The sequence below is a fragment of the Agelaius tricolor genome, unplaced genomic scaffold (genome assembly GCF_023055355.1).
Source record: "Agelaius tricolor isolate 1412-34295 unplaced genomic scaffold, bAgeTri1.0.p SCAF_3, whole genome shotgun sequence".
Lineage (NCBI taxonomy): Eukaryota > Metazoa > Chordata > Aves > Passeriformes > Icteridae > Agelaius > Agelaius tricolor.
The window spans coordinates 6,192,448-6,219,435 of NW_027269263.1; the positions used below are offsets into that span (position 1 = coordinate 6,192,448).

Consider the following 26,988-nt stretch of genomic DNA (forward strand, 5'->3'; position numbering starts at 1 on the left):
AACTTTTAACTGTAGTATGAAGAAACTCTATAAAAATATTACATCCATCATATTACACTAGCTGGCAGAAAAAACCAAAAATTTATTCACAATTTTTTTTAAAACTTAAGCAAAATTATTATTAGGAAAGTGTCCCTCGGAAAAGAGATTTTACTGTCTAGAATATGGTAGTATATCCCTAGCTCCAGCTCTTCCCAAATTTCCAGTGGAGGAGCTCCATCTCCATTGGTTTGGGTGAGGGTGTGTGTGGTATTTTCTGCATCCCCTGTCAAAGGGAGGAATGAATAAATCTGACTCTATGTTCTTAGAAGGCTAATTTATTATTTTATTATCTATATTATATAAAAGAATGTTATACTAAAACTATACTAAAGAATAGAGAAAGGATACAGACAGAAGGCTAAAAGAGACTAAAGAAAAATAAAAAGATAATCCAGAGTCCGACACAGCCTGACTGTGATTGGTCAAGTCAAAACAATTCACATGAAACCAATCAAACAACCAGCTATTGGTAAACAATGTCCAAACCACATTCCAAAGCAGCAAAACACAGGAGAAGCAAATCAGATAATTATTGTTTTCATTTTTTCTCTGAGGTTTCTCAGCTTCCCAGGAGAAGAATCCTGGGTAAAGAAATTTTTCAGAAAATATGACAGTGACAGGTGTGGGCACACACCCTGAAGCATCCATTGCTCACAGACACCTGTGAAAGGCCCACGATGTTGGTGGAGCTTTCCCTGCTCAGAGCTGTGTCTGCAGCTGGGACAGGAGAGAGTGGCTTGGCCCCAGGTGAGCCCAGCCAGGTGAGGTGTTTGGTTCCCCCAGGTGATGCCAGGGGGAGGCAAACCTGGACATGCACGACATGAGCAGCAGCCAGGCCCTGCTCCCACCTGCAGTGTGTGGCACATCCCATGGGGCATTCCCACCAAAGGCAGGTGGATGCACTTCCCCTCAAAGAGTATTTGAAGGATTTGATCACTGTTCAATCTGGAGACATCAGAACCCTTTATTTTGGAGGCAGTTGTGCTCACCTCAGCCTGAAGGCAGATGGGTGCAGTGGCAGGGCCCAGGCTATGGCTGCCTTTCCAGCCTTCCCCCCAGTACTCCCATCTGAGGCCTCTCCAAAGTGATTTATGGCTCCCTGTGAGTGCCTGGGATGGAATTAGGGCGCCTTGGATTACATGGTGCCTTCCCTGTTATTCTTGCTGCACAGCACAGATTTATGACGGCTTTTAAGCCAGGCAGCACGTAAAGAAATATGATCTTAACAAAATATAGAAGGGACCAACGGAGGTCAAAGTGAACACTACATGGTGATCCAGGATTTCCTTTTATTTACTGCTCACACCTTTTCAGTCTCAAGTGGATTTGGGCTGTCTCAGGCAGCCCTACCCCACGTAATCCTCTGAGCCCAGAGACTTTGCCATCAGCGGATGTCTTTCGTTATGATTTAGGAAATGTAGGAAATCCCAAAATGCCGCTGGTGAATTAAATGAGTTTTAGGCATAGAGTGCCAGAAAGACGCACAGCATCAGGGTAAGCAGGAACCCCAGGTTCATGCAGGCAGGTTTTCTGTCTCCTGACATTTCTTGCTGTGGCAGCAGCTGAGGGTTTGCTGGGTCAGTGGTGTCCTGCAGATCTCCTCTGTTTTCAGTGCTGGAGGAGAATCATTTGGGAGAGCCCTTCATGGAGACATGGAGCAAAAGCTGTGCCCATGCCAGGACTGTGGGACAAGGAAAATAATGCTGTAAGCAGCTCTACTTTATAGCTTTATTTACAGATATTCATCAATTATTTCTAAACTAGCACATAAAAAAAGCCTTGCCCTTAGCCTGGAGATGGACAATGTGAGACCTGCAGCAGTCTCACATTGTCTCGAGCACAAGGATAGAGCTGCAGGGAGTCACCTGCAGGGCCATGGCCTGCCTTAAACACTGCCTCAAACTGCAAAGTGAAACAGCTGGCAAGGGGGAGGGAGGCTATAAATCCAGCCAACAACTGACTCCTGAGCCACTGACTGCTACTGAGAGCCTGGTCTTGAACCAGAAGCGAAGAACAGGAGCCTCTTCTCTCTGGGGTGAGGGCTGTAATCCCCTCCAGCTACAGTATCACTCTCTCCATTAGTAAAACAAGGTCTGGTGTGCACCCTTTCATTCAGATCTATTATCATTATTTCTCCACGTGAGGAAAGGAATTTATCTCTCTTCTAGCCTAGGGCTGTAGCAAGGTTCCCATGGTGTGGGGGTTCTGTTGGGTTTATTCAGGGAGGGTGCTGGTGGCCTGTTTCGTTTTGGAAGGCACACAACAGCTTGTGTAATAGTTCACCTGCTCTTCTAAGCTTCCAGAGTAACATCCTCCCCAGTTCTCCAGCTGCTTGTTGCTGCTCACACTGTAAGCCCTTTCTACAGCAACAAGACTTGAACCAGGCTGGTCCCCAGGTGTTCTTTGGGGATTTCACAGGCCAGGAGTCCACATCTGAAGCACCTTTTTTTTTTTTGGAAGCCTGGACTCTTGTGAGATGTAAGGCAAACATGCAAACATCAGCACTGAGAGCTACCACAAATGTGCCTCCTCTTAACCAATTTCACAGGTGACTCACATTTAGTTTTCAACACAGAATAAGGTTAAAACAAATAAATTAGTTGCTGGAAATAATTTGCAAGAGGTTTGTTGCTTTGTCAGTCACCCATTGCTGTTGCCATTTCTTTCCCATGTGCAGCTCCTCAGAGCCTGGGCTTTGCCTGAGAAGCTCTCAGTTATGGGTGTTCTCCTGAGATTCCAGGTTTCCTCCAAAGGGGCATCCCACAAAAGGTGAGTGATGTCATTTGCCAGAAGGGGAGATGTGTGGCCTCCCACTGACCTTGGGATCCTCATGTTCCCCAGCTCTCTATTTTTGAACTGATTACTGAATTTCTCGTGCTTATATCCTCACATGTGCTGTTTATCATGACATCAAAACCAATATCTCTGGGAAACACTGACACTACTGCCCGTGTTTAAGTGAAATCCCAATATTCAAAGCATAGTAAAATTCTGTAAAAGACAAAATTTAATGGACATTATGAGGAGAAAATTCTGCCTATCTCTTCTTACATTCCTTCTGGTTGAATGATAGAGTTGGTGTACTAAAGTATTTATTTATCTGTTTTAAGTTTGCATTGCCTAATGGACAGGAGATCCTGGAGGCAGAGTGAGGCTTGGATGTGCACTAATGAGTTGGTGTTTGTTATTAATGCTTTGAATGCTGAACTGTGTCCAGGCTGATTCTAAAGCAGATTTTTAGAGGGCTAAAGGTGCTACCAGCCCAGCTAAGAATGAAACCCTTATGATGATACTTGTCCATTCTCTCTTAAAGGAGAAGGGAATCCTGAGAATAGAAAATTAGAAGCAGAAGGAAGGAAGGACACAGGGAATGATTCAACAGGTGATGGAAATTCAACTGAGATTGCATATGTGCAACATGATCATGTTGGAAAAATACTTAGTTGAGCTGGGAGCAAAGTGAACCTCTAGTGGAAGAAGTTGGCTAGTCAGTCAGGAGATAAAAATCTCATGCTAGAGAGTCTGAAGCTGAGCCTGATCAGTCTGATTTGATTTTTTAAAAATACAAATTCCTCCTGCTCAGGGGGACATGTTCTAGTTAGCAGAGTATACATTGGCTTAAAATAACTCCACTTGAATTGGTCTCCAAAGTGAAAATTTGTCTCACTTTGCAGTATCTGAACTTTTGAGAGTGTGAGATTCTGCAAACCAAGCAGAAGGATCTCCTGCAATTCAACATTCAGCAGCTGTCAAAGCTTTTCAGTTCCTCATGTGAAAGAGGCAGTCATGGAAAACAGTCAGGGGGAAAGAGGTTTCAGAAACAGTTACTGAATTGCAGGTGTCAACATCCACAGGAGCTGGAGGTACAGGGGAACTGGCAGGGAGGGCTTGGCAGAAACAAGGGGAAGCTGCTCAGAAAATCGTGTTTCATCACTGCCAGGACTGTCAGTGTGTCTATTAAAGATTGCAAGAATGAAAAATTAAATACTAGATTAATAATTAACCCATCAAGTGGAAATAAACTTGATCTGGATCTGAAGAGAAGCTGGAGAATGATCAGGAACCACAGCAGGGATGGATGGATGGATGGATGGATGGATGGATGGATGGATGGATGGATGGATGGATGGATATAGAAGTGTTATATCTACAGATGCATCCCAACTACAAAACAAACACTTCAGTGTCCAGACATGGGGAATCTGGAGTAGAGCTTCAGCTGCCAGACTTGTCTGAGAATCTGGGAGATGGCGCGTGAAGCTCCCTGGCAAAAGGTAGAAACTGAGGCATCTAAAATACGAGAAAATTCTGTTTAATAAAGTCCCTAAGGAAGCAGTATAAATTATAAAGAGCAGCATTGAAACGTTAGCTGTGACTCGCAAACCTCCAGTATGATTCTGCCTTAACATCTTCCTTCCTCCCTTCCTACTCATTTAACAAGTATTCTACGTACAATAGTGTCTTTATACAAAGTTTCAGTTCTTTTGCAGCAAGTGTTACTGACTTACTATAAAGATGCTCTTTGATAGAAGTTACTTTCCCTTTCAGCACTTCTAAATAGTTCTGTTTCGACTTTGTGCTTCTTTCCCCCCAAAATCTGAGTTACAAAACTTCTTCATTCAGTCCCCAGTGGAGGCTTGTTTGTATTGGCTTTGATGTGAGCAGTTTTAGCTGCTTGGTTTAGTTTTGTCCTTTCAGATTTATTTTTAACCCTTTAAGGGTTAAAATAATTACACAGCATGAAATCTTAAAAGGCACAGTGAGATACTCATGGTAAAAATGTATAACAGGTCTGGTTAGGGAAAAATGTTACAGAACTGATGTTCTCTTTGTCTAAAAAAGGAAAGTACAGGTGGTATCTTTGTCAGTCTCCCCAGTGGAAATAATAGGCAAGATTTTAAAAGCTGATTAACAGCTGTAGCTAAAGAAACTGAACTCTTACAGCCACACAAAAATCAAAAGGACCAAAATAGTCTTAATTAAGAGCTGTATGCTGTCTAAAACTATAAAAATTAACATCATTTGGCTTCCCAAGAAGTAATTACAGGTTATAGAGACTTGAGGAGATAAAATCTCTGGGGCAGCTACAATGTCTGGGTAAATTAGGAAGCCCAGATGTAATGTTCAGAAATATGAGCTGGATACGTAAAGGCACTGGCCAGCTGGCTGCCACTGATCAGAAATGTCCTAAGCAGCAAGGAAGTACCAAAAAACTCAACTGCTTTGGCTCATACCAACAGAGAGAAACTGCAGCAGCAAGGAACTTGCAAAAGGAAATTAAAAGCTGTCAGGATTCCTTGACACGATCCATCCAGTATTTCAAATTTACTTTTACTTTGGATACAGATGTCAGTGTTTATAGACCCCAAAATTACTGCCATAAGAAAGAGTGGAAGGCCATTACTATAAAAGTCTAAGTTTTCTAGAAGCACAGCATCAATTGAGACTGAAGAATCATCTTGCTGCTCTTGCTTTGGGAACAATAAACTACAATACACCTCAAACAAAAAAGAGTTGGAGTGGGGATAGGAAAGATGGAAGTAATTGCTTTACCTCAAAATAGCTAAAAAAGGCAAATACTAGCTGTAGAGGAAAATGTCTTATTTCAGCATATAAGCAAAAGCCTTCCCTGAAGTTATAATCCCTGCCTTGCTACCAGCCAGATGTTCTCCATAAAGGAAAATTCACTAACTCTTCAAGTACCACAGATATATGAAATGCCACTAGTTTTATACTGGCTGATTAAGTTAAAATCATTCCACAAAGTCACTGTAATTTAACCCATCAATGCTCCAAAATGGCTGGGATGAGTAGGAGTACCAGTGCCAGATAAAACCCAGGAAGAAGAATGGAGACATTTTGTTTCTGTGCTTGTAAATCCAGCCCCAGCTCACCAGGTGGTGGCAGGAGAAGCTTCTGGGCTTGGTCACCATGTACAGTTTTTTTTACTCTCCCTTATACAGTGCAGAGCAACAGGTGATGATGTTTTAGGTTTCACTGGAGGCATTTATGGAGAGAAACTACATTGGGCCTGAATATAACAAAAAAAACCAGCAAATATCCCCATGGATATTATGAACACATGGAAGAAAGTACAATTTGTTGAAGTGCAGAAACAGGTCACCTTTTTCTGGGAAGGCTGCAAAGATATGTAAAATACGAACAATAGGACAGTATAATTAATTTGCTTAACTGACAACATAAAGCCACAGAAGACAGGCAACCCAGAAAAGCTGATTTAGTGCAAGGAGGGAAATTTGACAGCCTGTGCAGGAAGAAGGAGTCTCAAATTGTGCTGGGTGTTTTTGTGAAAAGCCGTGCATGGAGGAGGTTCTCAGAAGTGGCTGAATCAAAGCATCTGGAAATTTGTCTTTGAGGGGATGCCCACTTGGCCTGAGTGCACAAAGGAAAACCTGTGGTGTGGGCACTCCCCTGGTCCCACATAGTGTTTTGAGATGTGGGTGAGATGCTATCATTGCTGTGTCTTTCAGTGGCACATGTGTGTGTGCTCTACTCTCCCTGCAGGCTTTGGGGCTGCTGGTGGCAGGAAGCTCTGACCCCTCTGGACTCACACCACCTCTTTGTACACCCCTAAAAAAGCCCCAAATACTCCTGCAGCTGCAAGGATTGCTCAGTGTTACCTTGCCAGTAACACACAAGGCTCATCCTCACTGACTTAAACTCGTGCTCCAACCAGTATAAATATTTGTTCATCCAGGGCCCTTTCAGAGCTGTGTTACAGCTTTACCTGTGATTCTCATTGGGCAGAACTGCAGTTTGGATCTGCAGGAACATCTGAACCCCTCATTTTCCTGGAACATCTGTTTTCAGCTGGACAGGAGGGTGGGAGAAGAACACTTACTGACATTATTGTGCAGCTAAAACACATTTCTGGCTCTGAATGCCAGGGAAATGACAATCCTCTGCCAGCCCATGGCCTCTGGACTATGGGGCATGGGCTTTATCACATGCTGCAGTCAGCTGCAAATTAATAGGGAAAATAATACTTTTTGTCCTGTGAACCACATTAGCCACAGAATTATGCCATTATTTCTTTCTTCAGCTGCTTTTCTGGTTCAGTTCCAGTTCAGCTCTGCCTCAGCAGAATCCCAGCCAGGCTGAATATGAATTTCAGCTGAACCAGAATCTCTGCTGTTTCAATGTTCCTTTCTTGTTATGATACACAAATTAACTAGGAACCAGAATGCAATTAAGATTGATGAGTACAAGGTTTATTTTTTTACTCTCACAGCCATATCTGTTCCAGCTTCTAAGTCTTCCTGTCTAAGCAGCAAGAATGAGGGATGAGCAGAACGTGTATTCTATGTCAGCAAGATACAACATCAGAAAGAGAGTAAACAGTCCCTGCAAGCACCTCCTACAAACCTAGGAAATGGATGTTACCCATACCAGAGTCAAACAAGAGTAGACACTGTCACCTTTGGGTGTTTTAAAGCCAAAACACTACAGTCTGACTGAAACTCTGTGACTCAAGTCTTCCTCTACCAAAGACATGATTCGTTTTGAAAATCTAACATGAGCTGAACCCCAATTTCAATTTACAAAAAGTGAATTTAGATTTTCAGCCACCATCCTGTCACACCAATAAAACTGGGAACAAATTAGCAATTACTAAAACGCATCATGAAGTATCTTTTGAACAGGAAGAGGTCAACTTATGTGTTCCCAAGGGTCATTATACAACTTTATGGCACCAGACTATATATGATGTGAACGCTGTATTTCTAAATGAAATAGTTTTGGAGTTCTCACATTTTATGTGGCTGTTTTTCTGCAAGAGAAAATGAACTGTAGTACTGATTTCCTCTCAGCTCTCTCAGTTTTCCATACACACACACACCTGTACATATGTACACAGTGTAGTGTTAGTTCTTGCTATGTTAATGAAATGCCTAAGTTGTAACAGCCTATTTTAGTAAATTTGACCAGCAAGTCTACATTGGAGGATCTCTTCCCTGTGACTTTCCTTGGCATTTAACACTACCTGCAAAGTTAGAGAATTAATTCAGACAAAATCCTGTGCTGCAGAGGCGGGTATTGTTACTACTGCTATTAATGTACTTTTTGGAACAAGGCAAAAGGAATTCACCTGTACAACAGGAGTTACAGCACAGAGAGATTTGTGCCCACATTCTCCCCCTCTCCCCCATCCTTTGGACCTTGAAACCTTTCTGCATGTAGTAATTTAGCAAAGGTTATTGTCTGACTTCTGGGTCACCTGTGCCTGGACACAGGCAGCCAACAGTGCCACAGTGTTCCTGGTGTAAATCCTCAGGCAGGGCATCGCTGCTCCCTGGGGAGGATGGCAGAGTATTTTGGGCTGGGGTAAATTACAACCATGAACTTTGTGTGTGCCAACTAAAACAGCACAAAAAAATAAAACTCCCCCCTGCGCCCAGCAGCGGCGAGGCTCTCACCAGAGCCAGCACAGCCATCCAACTATAAATAGCAACTTCCCTAAAATTAGATGGAACTGGCAGGCTCTGGGCCATGAATGGGAGCACTGTTAATATGCTCATCAGGTACTGGAAGGGCTCCAAATCTGACAAGGCCTGCTACGGCACAAACGTTCTGTGCCTGGAAAAATGAGCAGGAACGGCTGAATGAATGGGGCCAGGGATGTTTTCCTAACTGGATAATAATGTCACAGACTGCCTGACCATGCTGGTTACATTTAAAGGAGTACTGCAAGTAGGGACATTTCTCCATATTTCTTACTGCTTTGCTTATGCTAACAGAAAATGCTGTTAAATCTAATGAATAAAGAAAGGTGGGAAGTATTTTAGGGGGAAATTAATACCAAGATACTCAGTAAAGTTAAACCAAGCTGGGTAACAGTGTAAATTTTAGTATGTAGCTGCTTTTGGCTGTTCTTCATTCAAAAATGGCTAGGGCTTCTCTGCACTCCTCCATGGTGATTTTCTGAATAGTGAATAAAAATATGAGTAGATGGTTCACCAGGTACTTGGTACTAATTGGCGTTTCCCCTGCTACAGAAACATCAGAAATGTTGTTTGGCTTTCTGCAGTTCAAAACAGACCCCATAGCATAGGAGGTGCCATTGTGGCCCCAAAATGGCAGAGAAACTTCAACTGCACAGATGATGTATGCTGACCTTTTCTCTAGCCTAGTACCATTGAAATCCAATCACTTCTGCACCTGCCATCAATCAGCCCACACTTCCATATATAGTCTTTTTTTCCCCCTAAAAAAATTAAGTTACCTCATACAAAGGCACCTTGAGGGCACATTGCATTTCCACAAGGGAAGTCAGAGCACAGCAGCTGATGAATTGTGAATTTACACCGAGCTCATTGTACAGTGTCTCTCCCATGTTGATAAACCATTCATTCACTTCAGTTTAATTCATTTTGAGCGTGAATTAAGTTAAGGTAATTATGGCCAGCTGACTCCTAAATGAGTGTCCGTAGAGAAATTATATATGCTTGAGTTATACTCACTTTAAATTCACATCTTTTTTTGTTAATTCACATTGACATCTTGTGCAGGACAAGCCATTGGGTATCTTGGGCTTGTGCCAGAGCACCTTGAAGATAAGAAAGGAGATTTTGAACTAGTCTCAACAGAGGGCAGAAAAATCAGATTCTCAGAGATGAAAGATATAGCAAATTTTTTTTATTAAATAGAAGACATATAAATGGCTCAAACATAATAAGATTTTTGCAATAACTATGATAATTTTATGGTTTTTTTATGATAAACACTAAAATTAAACATCATAGCACTGTTTCTATGCCCTTCTCAAGTCAGCACTTGTTGGCCATAAGGAAACCCCAAATTTATCCCACCATGCCCCAATTAATGTGATCATTTAAATGGGCCGAAGTATTTGCACAGCTTGCTTTTATTTTTTCTTTTTTTTTCTGAAATCATCTCTTCATATGGCCATATCAACTTGTTTCTAATGTACAGAATTCTTTGAGTCATATGTAGATTAATTTTCACCATGGCTTCAGGAAATAAGAGTGAGTTACTCTAACTCCAGCTGGAAAATAATGATGCCGTTGCTCCAGTCCTGCTGCAGCTTTGCCACTGTCACATTAACAGACTGCATTGGTGGTCTGAAGGCCTCACACAGCTGCAATGAAAAGTAGGTTTAACCACAGCTTCCAGACAATGGTTTTTTGCTTAGGAGAAATTTTGTGTAAGCCAGCACTTTGAAATTTAATCCTACAGGGGTTAAAAATGAGACTGTTTTTTCTCCATGAGGGGATTTAATATTTGGGTTAACCACTTGATTAGCAAGGTTATGACCTTTGTTTATGGAATAGCTGCTGTATTTTTAGCCCAATGGGAAGAAGAGCTTTGATGTCCAGAGTGCTGATAGTGAAGTATGTATTTTCACTGGGGAAATGTTCTGTGTCAGTGAGGAGCAGGAATGAAGTCTAATGAGGACTCAAAGGGGCTTCTTGAATAATTGTGTGTGCATGGGGAGAAAACAACCAAAGTGACAAACTTGCCAAAAGCTTTCTATGTGAAGCTATAAAACCTGTTAGGATATTGCTGTAATTCTTTTGGAAGACTCTGCACACACTTCTTAAACATAGTGATAAATATGAAGAAAAGTTTCATAAAGAGAAATACCTTGGATTCTGAACTGAGATTTCAGTAGAAAAGATAATTAAACAAAAACTGACAAAGAAACTAATGGAAGTTCAGGCTCTACTTCATAGCTCCAGTTTACTCCATAGTCGCTTTTTTCCTCATATTTCCAGCTCTCTCCCTTCCCACCGAGCCCGGAGAGCTGCCACTAGAGGTCAGGTGTTTATCGCTCTCCTCACTGCCGTCAATCACCTCTCGTGCTGCTTGGTGAGAAACCAGCCTGCCTGAAGTCAGATTAGAAATCAGAGCAAGGAGGAACTGTGAATTTACACCCCGGTTATGTGTTCTTCACAAATCCCAACACTTAAAATCTAGTTACGATTTCATGTGAGAAATCTGCAGTAAAAAGATGGGATTTCCTAACAGGCAAAGACAGAAATTATTGATTCAGGTGCTGCACCAAAACCAATGGAGACGGTATCAGTAATGGTGATGAAAATAATGATTAGGTACAGTACACATAGGTTTGGAATGGTATAGGGCAGGTTCTGCTGTGATTTTTACCAGTAATGATTATTCTTCTCACACAATTAGTGTTTGCCTGACCAATTTTTTGGTCTGCAAAAATAAGTGCCAGCTGGACAGGCAGCATGAGCTGGGGGCCAAATCAGCTACTTTGCCCCAAAAAGAAGGATGCTGGGGGATGTCTAGGGCTGGGTGCTGTTTTCAGTCTAGGGCTGAAAACAAAGGACATGGGGCTAAAGGAACTTGGGGAGAGGACGTGGCCAGCTGAAGTTCCCATCTCACAAAATGCTTGGAAAATCAGGTTTTGCTTGTTTCCTGGCACACATGCAATGTGTGTATGGCTAGGAATAGTTCTATTAATTTTTCCAACTTGCTCTCAAGCTCTTTAGTAACTGCACAGTCAATATTGCTGCCTTGTGCAAAAATGCAAAAATATAAAATTTTATTGGGTTGGGTCTTTCCCAGTGAATGCAGTGAATAGTCATAGAAACTAGTAGAGCAATGATTCCAGATCCAAATGTAGGCTCATTTCATCAATACTTATGTATTTTATGGAGGATCATGATGAGTTTCTGAGCAAGAGCCTAGGAAACAAGAGCCTAAGAAAAAACAATCATTTAATTGCTTAAAATGAGATGCTATTTAAACTAACTCAGCCAGTACAGAGTGGTGACATCAGAGAACCCCACTTAAGCTATTGCCTCCCAACTCGACATCTCCACAGGGAGATGCATTAAATGAATTTATGGGGATAGATCCACAGGCCAAAGGCATGTGCAAGGGCATTTAGCAAGCAGCAGTTGAAGTCTCCTGAAAACACAGCTCCAGAAACTCCAGCTCATTCATGGTGCTTCTGGAAGGCCCAAACCCAGCCCAGCATGAGGAAGGAAACTTCCCCCTTATCATTCTCTTGCACAAAGGTGTTCCCATGACATGCCCCTGTTCCACAGATCCAAGCAAGAGCAGGGATTTTGCTTTCTGTAGGAGAGATAAAAAATCACCTGCTATCCTTCCTTTGTTAAATAAAAGAGTTGGATTCAGTCTTCTGTCAGAAACCATTCAGTAGCAAAGAAAGAGCTCTAAGCTATGTGGATGCAGCCCTGATCAGCCCCAAGCATCACTGCCATTCCAGCACTTGAAACTTCTGGTTTTGTAAGCTTTTCTCTTGAGACATCTCCACAGAAAAAAACTGGAGAGTATCCAACCTCGCTTTAAAATGTATTTCACCTGACATTACAGAACATCTTGTGTAAACCACGCTGAGATGATCTTCAAAGCCTGTTCTTTCCTTCACTGCCTCTTTCAGAGTGCAGCAAATTCTCTTATGGAGATTCCTCTGATGGTAACAACAATCATTGAATATGTCCCAGAGCGCAGTCTTTTATTCATTGGCATCACTATGTTTTCAAAACATTTTCCAGGTTTGTTTGAAATAAATAATTTGAATTTGTTATGTCCCTCCATGGCAAATTGCTGGGGACCTTCTGTGCAATGTCTTAGAACTGTGACAGGGTGACAGGTGGTATAAAATTTCATCATTGAAAAACTCAAAGCACATCAATTCCAAATTTTTTGAGAGATTTAACTTTATCAACAACTGGAAAAATGAAATAATTTAAGAGTAAAAATCTTGAAGTACCAATCATACACATTAGGAATAAGACAGAACTATGTTTATTTAGGTTTGGAAGGGTAGGCTTTGGGGTTTTTTGGTAGAAGAAGTCTTTTTATCTTTGTTCAAAGAGTGAGTGGCTCCTGTTGTAAGCAGCATTATGGAAAGGGAACAAGCAGTTTTGTCTCAGGTGTTTTCTGTTCTCTCCACCTTGTTTTTACACAGTGCAATCACCGGTACAGAAGTCCACAGTTACTCAATGTCCACTTACTGCATGCAAATATTTTTGTTGTGATAGAAACATTATTTTAGAGGATGGCACAATGGCCATGTTACTATTTTAAACCAACTGATGGTAATATGAAACTACTCCCAGAGTACTTGAAACTGCTACTGTATGGTTTGCTAAAACTGCATTTAGGGTTTGTTTCGTGGCTTTGATGATTACATTGTTCAGATCCTGCTGTCCCTTGTGCTTTGTCTGCCCGGAAGAGGGACTATAGCTTTTCTTTTCAACCAGAGAGAAATTTAAACAGCAAATATTTGATTTTTAGGCTTAAGTAATTTCCAGGGGGATATTCTTTGTTATTTGTAGATACAAAGTTTTATAAGGATTATAAAAGAAAAAAAAAATATGGGAAATCACCTATTTGTCTTCTTGTAATGCCATAAAACAACTGCAAGGAGAATTGTTTTTAAATGAGAGAGGAATGGTTCTATCAAGCAAATGTGAAAATAAATTCAGTAAGTAGGCATTCATTCTCATTTTGCAGAGAAGTCGTGTATATACCTTGAGTGTTAAAAGATCAGTCTAAAAGATCACCTGTTATATCAAATTTTCACTAATTTGAGGGCAAAAGATCTGCACTCACAGTTGCAGCTGTTTTCTGCAGGGCTGAAATCTTGTCAAATCTGATGATTCTACAGGGCCTGCACAGGTCTGGGTGCAGTCCTGCGAGGTTTCTGTGCCTGCTGACAAATAGAAAGAATAACTTTGTGAACACTGAGTGACTGCACTTTGTAAAGTGGCTAAGCCACTGCAGGTGGTTATGAGTCCTTTCTTTTCTGAAAAGCAGTGCTTTGAAAATCCATTTAATGCTGGAAGAGTTAGCAATCAGCAAGGTGTTCTCTGCTGCTGCCTCCATCTCTCTGTAAGTTCAGGCCCAGGTGTTTGGAGACACATCAGTCAAAGGTGAATATATACAAAGAATATGTGCACCCATCTACTCCTGACAAAGGGATAAAGTGACTGGTATATGTGGAGTGCAGAACTGACCTCCTATCAGCTGCAGTCTTGCTGTGTTGACCACTTATACTTTTTGTAGTGATACAAGAGGAAAGCAAGAATGCAATTTTGCTGCTTGTTAGGGTTTTATAAAATAACTTTCTGGCTGTGTATCTCTTCTACACCAGTGAATCTGGCAAGGCAAAAATAACCACATTATTCTCTCACAGCACCCCCCAAAAACAGGTAAAAATGTGCTCACAAGGTGTGGGGTAGACAGGGTGCAGGGTACTGATAGAGACAAAAAGGTGGAAACATCAGTAGCCATCCTGCCTCCCAGCTCCTCTCAGAGTTCTTCACCTCTCAGAGTTCTTCACTGTCAAAAAAGTACAATTTCAAGGCCTCTGTTTCTTTCCTCCTCAATGTCTCTGCATTTGGTACGTCTCATCAGTCCACTATTTTCCTTTTTTTAATAGCAGCTTCCCACTCCCGAGCCTCAATCTGAATACCACCCGTAAAAATTGATGAAGGTGCCAAGTCCAGCGTGGCATTTACAGAGCAGAGCTGCCACATCAGGCTTTCATTGTGACCTTTATTGTGACCCGTGTGTCCTCAGGCTCTCCCTGGCAGTTTGCTGCTGCTGTAGCACAAGCCCCTCTGGGAGGAGCTGCCCCTTTTTTTGCTGCAGAGCTCTCTGCTCTCCGTGAGGAATGAAAAATAGCAGCGGTGGGTTCCAGTATGCACGGCATGAAGGATGTGGCTGCCAAGAACAAAGGCTTGATCCTTGTGTTCCACAAAAAGAACAGCTCAGTATACTTAGCACATTGCTCCAAGTGATTAATCCAGGGAATAAAGGTGGGCTTTTTTCCTGAAGCGCATGAATATTTTTTAAAAGTACAATTTTATTCTCTTGGAGCAGCAAAGCCTTAGAATTGAATAGCCTACTTTCTAGTAGTGCTATCATGGCTTGTGATTAGGAATGGAAAAACAATATCAAACAGTAGCCTACTGTATCAAACATATTCGTTCAATAATCTTTTTGATATCCAGGAGCTTATCAGAAACCTTGTGTCAGGTACAGACTGCACTGGGTACAACCTGCTGTTCTGCTGGAGCAGATGAAGGCAGATCAGCTCTGCAAATTCAGAAAACTGCACATATTGCAGGAAGCATCAGGTATTTTCATACATCTGTATTATCAACCTTTTCTTTTAATGTAGGGTTTGTCCCTTCACTCTGAAGTAACTACCTAGAGGCTATTTAGTGAAGAGCCTTGCTGGATTCAGGCCTACTGGAAAGTATTTATCACTGTTTACAGAAGAGAAAAGCAGGGCTGCCAGATTAGCAACCAAATCTAAAACTGGCTTCAAAGTACATTCTCCGATAGCACAATACACATCTTTCAAATTTATGGACATGAGTGGATAGCAGAGAAAAACATGAAATCATCATTTATCCAAAGACAGCCTGATTTTCATGAACCATGGGTACAAATAAAATGTGCATACCTTCCAGAAGCAAACACTGTAGCCAGGTCTCAAAGGTAACTCAAATCTGACTAGATTAATTTAACATCTGTTAGTTGTATTTCTGAATTAAAGCATCATTAGTGTAATATACATACCAGCTGTAAAGTTTTTATTTCTGGAGTGAAAAATCAACATAAGAGCTAGAGACAGAAAAAAACAACAAAAAAATGGTTGGTTGTTCCATTTGGACTCTCTTAGGATTTACAGAATCTAGGAGAAAAAAATCATTATTGTACTTTATTTTTAATCAGAGATTCACTGGGTCTGGATTAAGTACATTTTGATACCAGCATTCCACTCTGATTTTTGAATGTCTGGTTTACCTTTATTTGGGTAATAAATAATATTTTTCTGCATATAGTTCATGGGATTGATAGTGGGGTAATGACTGACTTGAGTCTTTCCTCTAAGAGCAAATCAAAGTTGCTAAAATGTCTTAGGATCTTTAGCTACGTACAGGCAAACAGCACTTTACAGAACTGAGAGAAATGGTAAGATTTAGCCCCAAAGAACTGAATAGTCAGGTAAACAGGAATTTAGTATAATTGCATTAGAAGTTGTCAATGAAGAGTTGGCCAATTGGAAAAACAAAGTTTGCAAAAGAAATAGGGCTTGAAGGACTATCCTTTGTATCCTCTCTTGAAGGATACAAAGAGAGCAGGCAAGGACAGTTCGTGCTTGTGAAGAGGGACATTGATCCAATCAAGGGGTTTGAAGATGGGGGAAAGATAAGAGGAATAAAACTAATACTGGTGCAATGGGAAACTGAACAACCCACCAGGGATTTCAACCACTCTTTGATCTGTTTTTTAATATCTGGAGAAAGAGGATATGGCCTTTACCACCTTCTTCCAAGGTATGGTTAAACAAACAAGTGAACTGATGTAACACCTTACAGCTGCAAGGGGGAAGATCTTCTTTCTGCCCTCTCCCAGTATCCTCTCCTCACCCTTGTGCCTGCTCTGGTGTTCCATGGCTCCCAGCTGAGGCAATGCAAGTCCCTGACCTACAGACAACTAGCCAGTCTTTGGGGGAGGTTGAAAAATGCCACAAATACTAAAGCCCAAAGAGGGTAAATTGTGGAGCCTGTGCCTGAAATAAGGGGTAAGAGAAGGGAATGTGGTTTTCCATTGATATTACCCCAGAAGGCTCCTCTGCTGCCACAACACCATGAAATGCAGTTGTCTGACACCTGGCTTTGAGGCTTTCTTCCTGATTCAGTTTCCAGTCTGAACACTAGCCTATGGCATTGCCCTTGATAAGAAAAAAAGTTCAGTTTTTCACTTTGTGTTGTAATTAGAGTTTTACTGGGTCAAAAAAAAAAAAAGAGACTTGTGTTTGTTTTTACTTACAGCTCGTGCTGGAGCACAGTCATAGGTAATAGCTAATCTAACTGTAAAATCTGAGTGGAGGCACAGCTCCTGTAATTGCACAGCCAAGTAATCAGGTGATGTCAGCACACTGCCAGCCTGGCTGGTGTAACCTCACTTACCCTGAGCTAACAGAACAGGGCCCTGCCTTGCGCGCTCGCGGTGCCACGCGTCCCTCGCGCTCTGCGGGGCCTCTGAGGCTTTCTGCGCGTGGCCCTGTGCCCTGACAAACCTGGTGACGTGTGGGACAGTGACAGGGCACTCCACCTGCTGCACAGCTCCAAAAGGCAAACTCCCAGAATGCAAACGTGAATGAGATGTACAGGGCAGGTATATTGACAAGATCTTTTTTCTTTCCAGATTAAATAGAAATAAATTGGAGGAATACTGAGATATCAGAAATATTTGAAAATCCCAGCCTGGACATTAAACAAACATTTGTAATGCTGAAGCCCAGGATAAACAGCAAATATTTTGTGTTCTCTAAAAAATATTTGCAGAGTTGCACACAGATGAATTAGGTAATCAGGGCAACTGCTGTCAGATAGCAACTCAAAATGGGTGCAAAACTCTATGATACGGCTCTAATTAACCACTCTTGTATGATGTTCTTGTTCTCGGAGGCTCCCAGAATGGCATCAGTGATCTGCCTGTCCTGTTGTCAGCATTTTCCAGTGGTTTGGGAATTTCTGGGGTCTCCAGCTGTGGCTGTAGAAAGGGTGAAGCCATATAACCAGTGTGTGTGCACCCTGAGAGGCAGGCAGCTGGCAGGAGACCAGCTTTGGTGTATTTACTGCTCTACATTCAAACCTTACGGATTTTGTCTGCCAGTTACCATAGCCAAATGAACCTCAAGACATAAACAGCAGGTAAAAAGGAAGAAAGGGAGAGAATTATATTAAGACATGCAAAAGATAGTAACAATTTTTATTTTTTTTTAATGGGGGAAGACCTGTAAAATAATTCAGTTAAAAACTAAATATCTGATAACACTAGTACGCAGAAAAGCAGACTTCACAGGCTGCTCCTCAGACAAGTTCTTGTCTCTTTTAAACCATATACCCAAATTTTCCTTTTGGCTCTTGCTGCATTTGGAGTGAATGAACTGATATGAGACAGACAGTTTCTTCACATTTTTTTTGGTTTTTTAACTGGAAAGACATTCTCTCAGGGATTATTATGAGAAAAAAACTGTTTGGAAAATATGCTGAATATTGCAAATATATAGCTTAGAAAACATGCTGGATTTTCATCTAGTTCCGAACACAATTTCTGTTTCTTGCAGGTTCAGCACCAAATTGTTTCCACAAGGTCATGAGGTTTTCAGAAGCAAATGGAGCATTTCAGTCTTGGTTTCACTAAAGAGAGATGGGTCTTGCTACACAAGGATCTGTCATGTGCAATTTTGTTTACTTGGGACTGTTTGCTAACCTCCAGCTTCAATGAGTCACGGTATTTTTACTGCCATGCTGTCCATTCCATAGGCTTTAACACACTCCTCCACTTAATTATTAACAAAGTCCAAAGGTATCCACCCCTCTCCCACACAGATCTTCCAGCTAAACACAGCTTTGAAACCTCTTCTTATTTAAAATTGTTCTTTACGGTTTGGATAAATACAGTGTTAGCAGTTGATGCTTTCGTGTTGCTACAATGACGTCCTTCCCCACGAAGGCTCCTGCTGCTGTTTACATTCCTTATGTCCAAACAAGCCAGACTTGCCCACACTCCAGCAGATATCCTCTGGCTTGGCTGCTCGTGATCCAGCTGAAAATCACCTCCTTTCCCAGGGCTCCCTGTAGTCACTGAAAGAAGCTCTTCCCTCCATTTCTTTATCCTTCAGGTTCCCTGCCACAGTCGCCTTTTCCATGTCCTTGGTGAGGCTGGACCAGGGTTTGATGCCAGGCTGATTTCCAGGGTAGTGTAGAGGACAGAAATTCAGCCAGTGCTCCTCCTGGATGTGAGGCACATGCCATGAATTAGATAATGAAATTATTCTTATTTTCTGGTGCTATTTTCTACTATTTTTCAGTGGAATAGGTTCCCTGATCTGGTTCCCAGCATAGCCCTGCAAAAAGCTGGAATTGGGAACATTGAGGAGTGATGCAGCATGGCATGAGGACAAATAAGGTAGTACTGAATGTTGGGATGTTTCTGAGGCCACAGGATCAGAAAACTGTGACCTTTCTTTTGCTGGCCTAGGGTAAGCCTCAATTTCTAGCCAGTAATGAGCTTGTTAATCTTATAAGAATGTGTTTTCAAGTCTTGTCTGACCTCCCTCTTCTATGTTGTTTAACATTTTGTTTACAAATTATTTTATCAAACACTTTAAACAATTTTAGAATTACAGTCTTGCTTTAAAAAAACCTGTCCAGGACTTAGTTATGAGCAGCTCCTATTCACACAGCAAAGCTGGTCAGTGTGAAGAGCAGTGAGAAGTACTTGAACAAGAACGTGCACAGTCAAAGTTTAAAAGAAAAACTGGTAGCTACAAAGCAGCAGCCCCATTATATGTGCTTTTGTTTTGAAGTGTGACTTTTAGATGTGCAATGATTGAGCAGAGAGTCCCGAAATGAGCTGTGTGATTGTTCATCCCAAGGCAGCTGTGGCTGAGGCCGGGTGTATCAGTTGTGAGCGCTGGAAAAGGCTGGGTGTGTATCACAGCACGGTGTTAATCACAGCTTGGAAATCACAGGGTAGGAAAACAATTTAAGCTCAATGGTTACTCAGCTAATTGCTTTGACTAAGTCTCACATTTACACACCCAAAGCACCCAAACTCAACATTTTTACTTGACAGTAGAAATACTTGCCCTTTCTCTGGGGGAGATAAGTACAAGCAGTACAAGGGAAAGAAAATGCTTGCTTTAAGGACCCCCGAGAACTGCAAATCTGTGATTAGATGAGCTCTGGGAAATGCACTGATGTGGACACACAGCACCACTATCACCCGGGAAATATCCTACAGTGTGCCACATGCTGCCAACTCCGGAAATGGCAGCAGCCTGTACTTTTCCTTTAATTGCCTCAGCTGAAACCAAACAAACCCAAATCGGCTTAGCTTTGAGCTCCCCTTCAGGAGCCGCCGGACTTTGCACCAAAACAAGCACACATGCACGATTGGCACTGCATCTCCTCAGCTGCTCTGGAGGTCGTACAGTGTGTGCACAACCACTGCACCTCCTTGGGCGCTCTGGCAGCAGTACAACCTGTACAGCCACTGCATCTCCTTGCTGAAGGTGTGCTTACACCTCTGGTGCATGAGATGTCCAGGGTATGGAGGCAAACAGAAGCTGCAACTTCAGTTTTCATTTCTGCACTTGGCCTGAATTATTTACAAAGCAAAATTATTTAGCGCAAGCGGGTATTTTCACAGCAATTCCTTCTTGAAATCCACATAAAACATGAATGAAGGCCCAGAAACTTCTGCATCTTACATTAAGGCTACAACTAAAGCTAGACAAGGATATATAAGCACTGATGCTGGGAAAATTGACCAGTGATAGCATAAGCCAATTGAGGCATGGAAGGGAATAAATACACACTGCAGAGGTGCATAGGAGGACACATTAAAAAGAAAACCAAGTAGAAATTGCTAATAATTGTATTAGGAAACACAATCCACTGAACATTCTGTCTTGCTTCTTTGTTGTGCTGTGTCATGCTCATGTACAGGCTGTGCAGGGAAGGAGCAGGTTTCCTGCAGCATTGGTAAAGGACAGTAGAGAGTGCACCGGAGGTTACAGGAAAGAAGAGTTGGGAATTGGAAGCAGACATCAAAGGGGGTACAGAGTTGACGTAAATAGAAAAGAGAGTTGAGAGAGGACAGTGAAAGTTGGCTTTAGCTGAAGACGGGAGAACGAGGGCCAAAAGATGTGTTGCAATAGCCACTCGTGAGTAAGGTCTGAATCACAGTTATGGGGGGGACAACAGGGACAGATTTTATGTACATCACCCAAGAAGAGAATCTCAGTGACATGGATAAAACACCAACTGGGAAACTGAGACTGGGGAAAGGGGGAAAAAAAGGCTTCACTGAGCCAACAAAACCAAAGTAGGAACAAGTGGGAAACCTGGATCAGAAAGAAATTCTTTCTTTGAAACTGAAAACATTCAAATAGTATTCAGTTCAAAGGACTGGAAATACAGGGATAAATAAATTTAAATGCTTTAAACAATTAAATTAAGAGTGCATTTATTTCCAAGGATAATAGGGAAAAATCTGCCAAAAAAGGAGGAGACTTTTTCCCTCAGTCACACTATGGCAAGTACCACATTGATCAAAGAAAGGAAGGAGCAATCCACCCCAGAAAGAGAATAACAAAACTTCTCCCCAGTTCAAGATACCAAGCAGTAATTTGTTTTCTAAAAATGTATACATTTATTATATTAAGCTTAACTGATTTTTAGCAGTTCTTGGAGACCAAAAACAAAATGCACAAATAAATCTGCTAAATCCTGCTGAATCTGGTAATGCAGTTTCCAGCACAAAAAGAAATGTATAGAAAAAGAATATTACACTGGAGAAAGAAATTATCCAGATGAGAAGGTAGGGCAAATTTGGGAAAGAATAGCCACAGATGAGTTTTAAGAGTAATTGCTTATTGGCATCAGGTGTTTTCAAGTCAGTAATTTTCTCTCTACTTCCTCCCCATCCAGCACAGCCTCCCCCTCAGAAAAAAGATTAAAAGATTTGGGACATCCTGCTTTCCTGTAAGAAAGGTGCTTGCTCTGCTAGTAGTTTTCTTTAAAGACTTTTTTTAATTAAAACAAAGAGATGAAATGCACTGGCTGTAATAATGATGAGGGGATAAACACTAAAAAAATTAATCCACCAGTTCTCAACCTGGCTGGCAATCATGTATTGAAAACCCATAGCAACAATGACAGCACCAGCATAAAGAGTAATGAGAGGAATTCTAAACATTTTGGCTTAAGAAAGGTTAATAAGTTTAAAGTACCATGATCTTACGTGCAACTGTTCTGAAGTCTTTTTGACACAGGAAGAGATGAATGGACACCTGCAATGTTTGATCTTGATGCTCTGACAAGTTATGAATTGTTTCAGTAAGTGAAGAGTAATGAGCAAAGTAACCTTCAAACATGAAAAGAAATTATCTGAATGACCAAGGCTATACCTTATATAGATGGGATGGCATGGCAAACATCTCTAACAGAAATTAAATGTAAGTAACAGCTTCATTGCTTATTTTGTTGGGAAATATAATCTCGCCTTAGATTTTTTTTAATTGAATGTCTAAATAGTTTTGTGGAAGAGTAGGCTTGTGTAAACCTGTAAGTTGCATCCTGCTTCCATCCAAAACCTGTCATAGTAAAATGAGGCAGATGAGTCTCATGTGACTTAGCTAAATGTTTTCATTTATCACCTCTAGCCTTAGAGCTTTGTTCTAATCCAGGAGAGAGACATACATCTAAAAACAACCAGCCCTCAAATCCAGCCTGAGCTAAAACCAACAGCAAAATAAAGCAGCACAGATATTTCTGTACCCAGACTGCTATGCTGAGAGAGAGCTTCATAAGGAAAGCTCAGGATTGATACATCTCACTGTCTCCTCTCCTCCACCAGTTTTCTTGGCTGTTTTGGGGGTTTTTTTAAGGGGTTTGATTTAATGAGAGAGAATTGTGCTTTTAGCAATGATTTGCATACTGTGTATATGAAATAAATCAGATTTAAACCTCTCCTGTTCATATCACATGGGACTTTTGGCTTTGACATATTTTGACCAGGCACAAAGGGGCAGGATCCAGCAAGTGCAAAGTTATACAGAAAAAGAATCAAATTACACTCTGACAGTTTTCTAGACTTCTGCTAGTGACCTCTGCTTATAAAACTTGTTGCTTTGTGATTGTCCACCCTCTTCTTTTAATAAGCATGATTCAAAGATTAATGTAATTAATTTTCCATTAGTACATGTTAGTTCTGTAAGGCTTCAGTAGGCACTCACAGAGAAACAGAACCCTATGTATGCTATTTCTGCTGATAAAGTGCTGGCTACGATAGTGGGCCTCTGCAGTTCCCACTTCAAATAAATACTCAAATGGGAAGGCTCTATGGCTCTATCAACTTTGTAGTGGAAGTATTTCACGATGACCCAGCAAAAACAGGGCCCATTGTCTGTCAAAATCTCTACCATCAAATCAGCAAGAGAAACCACAGCAAATATTTGAGCACAGGGTCAGCCCACTTCCTGCATTCTACCATAGCTGGAGGAGGTGGCGAAGGCGCTGCCAATTTTCCCTGGTATGGTCTGTCCTCCCAGACTTGTGAATGAGTCTGTGCTGACTTGGAGCTGCTCATCTGCTCCCACAGAATTGTTATGAGAGACTCTACGTGTGGCCTTTACATAAATGAAAAGGCATTTCTCTTTTGCAAATGAAAATGTTTTGTGATAGAAATGCTGTGCATGGCTGTGCAGGCCTCTGACAAAGCCAGCTGGCTACTGGAAAGATGGAAAATCGACAACTGCACAAAGCTGGCTGCTTCTTCCACAACTGTCAAGGTGTTGGGCAATTGTAATAAGGTTATTGCATATTAATGGAATAGAACACTAATTGAAGGTTATTTCAGATAAAAACCTAGTAAATAATCTGACTTCTGATTTCTGAAAGCTTCCACATTTAAATAACCAATGGATTTTTATATTTAGTATGCGGTTAAGATTTGAACTGTGATACAAATTTACACAAACCAATCAGTAACTACACTGCAGAAGAATCACTTCCAGAACAGGGGGTTAAGAGAGCTCTCTTCCATGCCTGGAGTAGCACAGCCCTCCCTGCTGCAGACGGAGCTTGCTACATGTTTGGTGTGGGCTGAGGAGCCCACAGCTCATAAACAGGAAACAACCCACAACTCATTTTGAATTCCAATAAATATTTTGTGTTTTACTGCCTTTGGGACAGCGCCTGTGCATGAGTCAGGGCAAGATGAGGTGTTGATAAAAAGCTGAGTCAGCCTGGCATGCCTCTCACTGGCAGCTGTGGCAAGTCCCTCAAAACGTGCATATTCCCCAAGCAAAAGCCTGCATCCATTCCAACACCTTACTCTCAAAAATTGTCCTGCAGCACTTGCATCATGTCACCTCACCTGTGGTGAAATATGTAGGTGTTAAACCTGGGAATTAACCTGCTAAATCAACTGATTCCTGTGGCATTGGGTGTTGGCCCAGCTTGGGACAGACCGTGGAGCAGCTCTAGTGGTTGAAAAGTTGAACTGTGACCAGAACCAGTTTGAAACAGTCTGAAATGCTTTAAATCAATATAAGGATTTTATTTAGCTTCTGTTTTGCATGGTCAATATTGCCTTTTGCTGGCTGGTCCTGACCCATGCCTTTGGGTGCTTTTCAGCCTCTGCTGTTACTGTTGTTTCTGCACCGAGTGCTCTGGTGTCCAGGGCCATGTGCTAAACCCAAATTTATGAGAAAATTATGGAATAAAGTGTAGTGCTCACTGCGGTAATGAACCAAACCCCCAAAACAACGCTCTCTTCCATTTCTAGGCCTCATTTAACTTCCTATTGGAAATATCTGAAGTGAGTCTTGTTTTATCATCCTGATACTGTGCCATTGACTACTCAGCTCACTAATTAAGTGAGATTCCTGATTAAATTTTGGTTTTGGTTGGGTTTTTTTCTTCCCCACATGGAATGCAAGCGTGAAGGCAAACAGGCATTTATACGATTTTGAGAAGTGTTTCGTAGAGCACAGATGGATGGGCACAGGCACGGCCCCTCCTCGCCGGCCCTCAGGCAGGCGGCGCTCACCGCGCCCGTGGCAGCCGGGCCGCCCCTCCGGCCGGCGGGGCTTTGTGCGCCCCTCACCGAACGGCCCGGGGGCTCAGGCTCGACCCCCTCAGCCCCGTGTCCCGGTAAAAATGCGGCGGCACGGAGGGAACGGGAGCCGGGAGGTTGTGAGGGGAGTGAGGGGGGCGAGAGATGTGAGGGCACTGAGGAGTTTAAGGGCAGTAGAGGGATGTGAGAGCGATGTAGGAAGTGAGGGGTGGGAGGGATACGAAGGGAGTGAGGGCAGCGAGGGGTGTGAGGGCAGCGAACGGAGTGAGGGCAGCGAGGGGTGTGAGGGCAGTGAACGGAGTGAAGGCAATGAGGAGTATGAGGGCAGTGAGGAGTGTGAGGGCAATGAGGGGTGTGAGGGCAGCGAACGGAGTGAAGGCAATGAAGAGTGCGAAGGAAATGAGGAGTGTGGGGGGTGTGAGGGCAGTGAACGGAGTGAAGGCAATGAGGAGTATGAGGGCAGTGAGGGGTGTGAGGGCAGCGAACGGAGTGAAGGCAATGAAGAGTGCGAAGGAAATGAGGAGTGTGGGGGGTGTGAGGGCAGTGAGGGGTGTGAGGGGAGCGGGGCCGCCCCCGCCCCGCCAATGGCGCGCGGCCGCGGCGGGAGGTGTGTGCCGACCTCACTTCCGGGACCTGTCACCGGCCGCTCCCGCCCCGCTCCCGTTCCCGTTCCCTCCCCGCTCCTTCCCCGCTCCCGCTCCTTCCCCGCCGGCAGCCGGGGACACGGCTCGGCCCGGCCCCGCCCTGCGCGGCCCGTGGCAGCGATGCACGGTACTGCCTTAGGGGCGGCCTCTGCCCGCGCGGTGCCCGTGTCCCGGCCGGGGCGCCGGCAGGAGGCGGGAGCGCCCGCCCGGGGTTGGGTGACGCCCCCGGCTCGCTAACGCGGCGGCGGCTGTGCTAATGACCTGTCCTTTCCTCTCCTCCCCTCCCTTGCTATTCGCTATTACTTATCTCTCCGGCCCCGCGGTGTGAAGCCCTCGGCGGAGCGGCGGCGGACAGCAGCAGGAGGTAGCCGGCCCGGGGAGATGCTGTAGCGGCTCCCGCTGCTCGCTCGGAGCGGCGCCCTGGCCCGGCTGCGGGAAACGGGGCCGAGGGGCTGCGGGACGGGCAGAGCCGGCCCGGCGCAGGTAAAGAGACACCCGGGAAGCTCCGGGGGAGCGGGATTTCGGGGGGCTGGAGGTGGGAACGGAGAAGGGGGTAATGCGAGGGGCTGTCACACGAGGGGCTGGTTGGCAACTGTCAAGTGTCCCAAATGGAACATCTGGATTGCCCTTAACCTGGAATGAACTCGGACACGAGGCAGAAAGTGCCCGCTGCTGGCTTGGCTCAGTCAGGCGGGCTGTGCTGTTCCCGGCCGGCTGGGCAGAGGAGGGTCCTCTGTCCTGAGGGCGAGCGAGCAGCAGCAGGTCACTGGGAACGCCTCCGGGGCTCGCTTCTGCGGTTTGCCGCCTTCTTGGTTGTCCCCGTGGGGCTGGATACTTGCTTTTCAAAAAGCATTCCAGGAGTAACAAAGGAAAGGAGTGCGAAAAGGTGTTGCCTTGTATTCCTATTAAGATTGGCCCAGTCTCACTCAATGACACGGGAAGCTGTTCCTAAGCTCTCTGATGGAAGTGGTATGAGCACAGGATTCGTCACACGGGATTATCTGGAATGATAATGTTTGGCACTTTTGGCATTGGATGTCTTAGTAGTACTGCACTAATAAAGGTGTTGCATAAGTTTTGTTGTGAAGGAAAATCGTGGTCAAACTCCTTGTATTGCAGAACATGCACAGACTTTTCTCATTGGCATCTGGCACTGCTCACCTATTAAAATTTGCTTTGCAGGCAGCGAAACGGATCAGCTGTAAAAACGATTTCCTTTGTAAATCCTGAATCACTGACTTAGCACTGAGGCTGCTACCTGGTCTCGTGCTGGAACTGAGGCACTTGTGGTTCATGTGATGTGGTCACACGTCTGCTGAACCCAAACCAGCACCATAACTTTTGTTGGCTGGCATGAGCTACCGAGCAGCCATCAGCTCCCAGTGACTTTGAGCAGCAGCTTTGGGAATTTCAAGTAATACAATGTAGTTTATGGAAAGGATGAGGGTATGCAGACCTTATCAAAGGTTTGTGGAACTCCCCAGACTGCATGCTTGCTCTCTTTTCCCATGTTTGGAAGAAACTCTAAGCATGGTCCAAAAAACATTCTTATCAAGCTGTTGGTGCCTTATATTGACTGTCATCCTCTACAGTCAGGTGCATAGGGAGTTTTGGCTACCTATTGGAAACACCTTGTGGGTTTGTCACT

The 26,988-nt window shown here is 43.2% G+C and overlaps 1 protein-coding gene across 4 annotated transcripts in view; it reads left to right on the forward strand.

Annotated features, from left to right (window-relative positions):
* Positions 1–15,711: 15,711 nt before the first annotated feature.
* The window catches only part of PPARA (peroxisome proliferator activated receptor alpha), a 43,093-nt gene continuing 31,816 nt past the window's right edge, over positions 15,712–26,988 (forward strand). The window contains exons 1-2 of one of the 4 annotated variants that reach the window (XM_071422302.1): positions 15,712–22,072; positions 25,671–25,823. The gene's annotated coding sequence lies outside the window, so the exon portion shown is untranslated. Of the gene's footprint in view, positions 22,073–23,313; positions 24,774–24,962; positions 25,824–26,988 lie in introns of those variants that run through there. The other 3 variants (XM_071422301.1, XM_071422300.1, XM_071422299.1) reach the window with 3 other exon arrangements.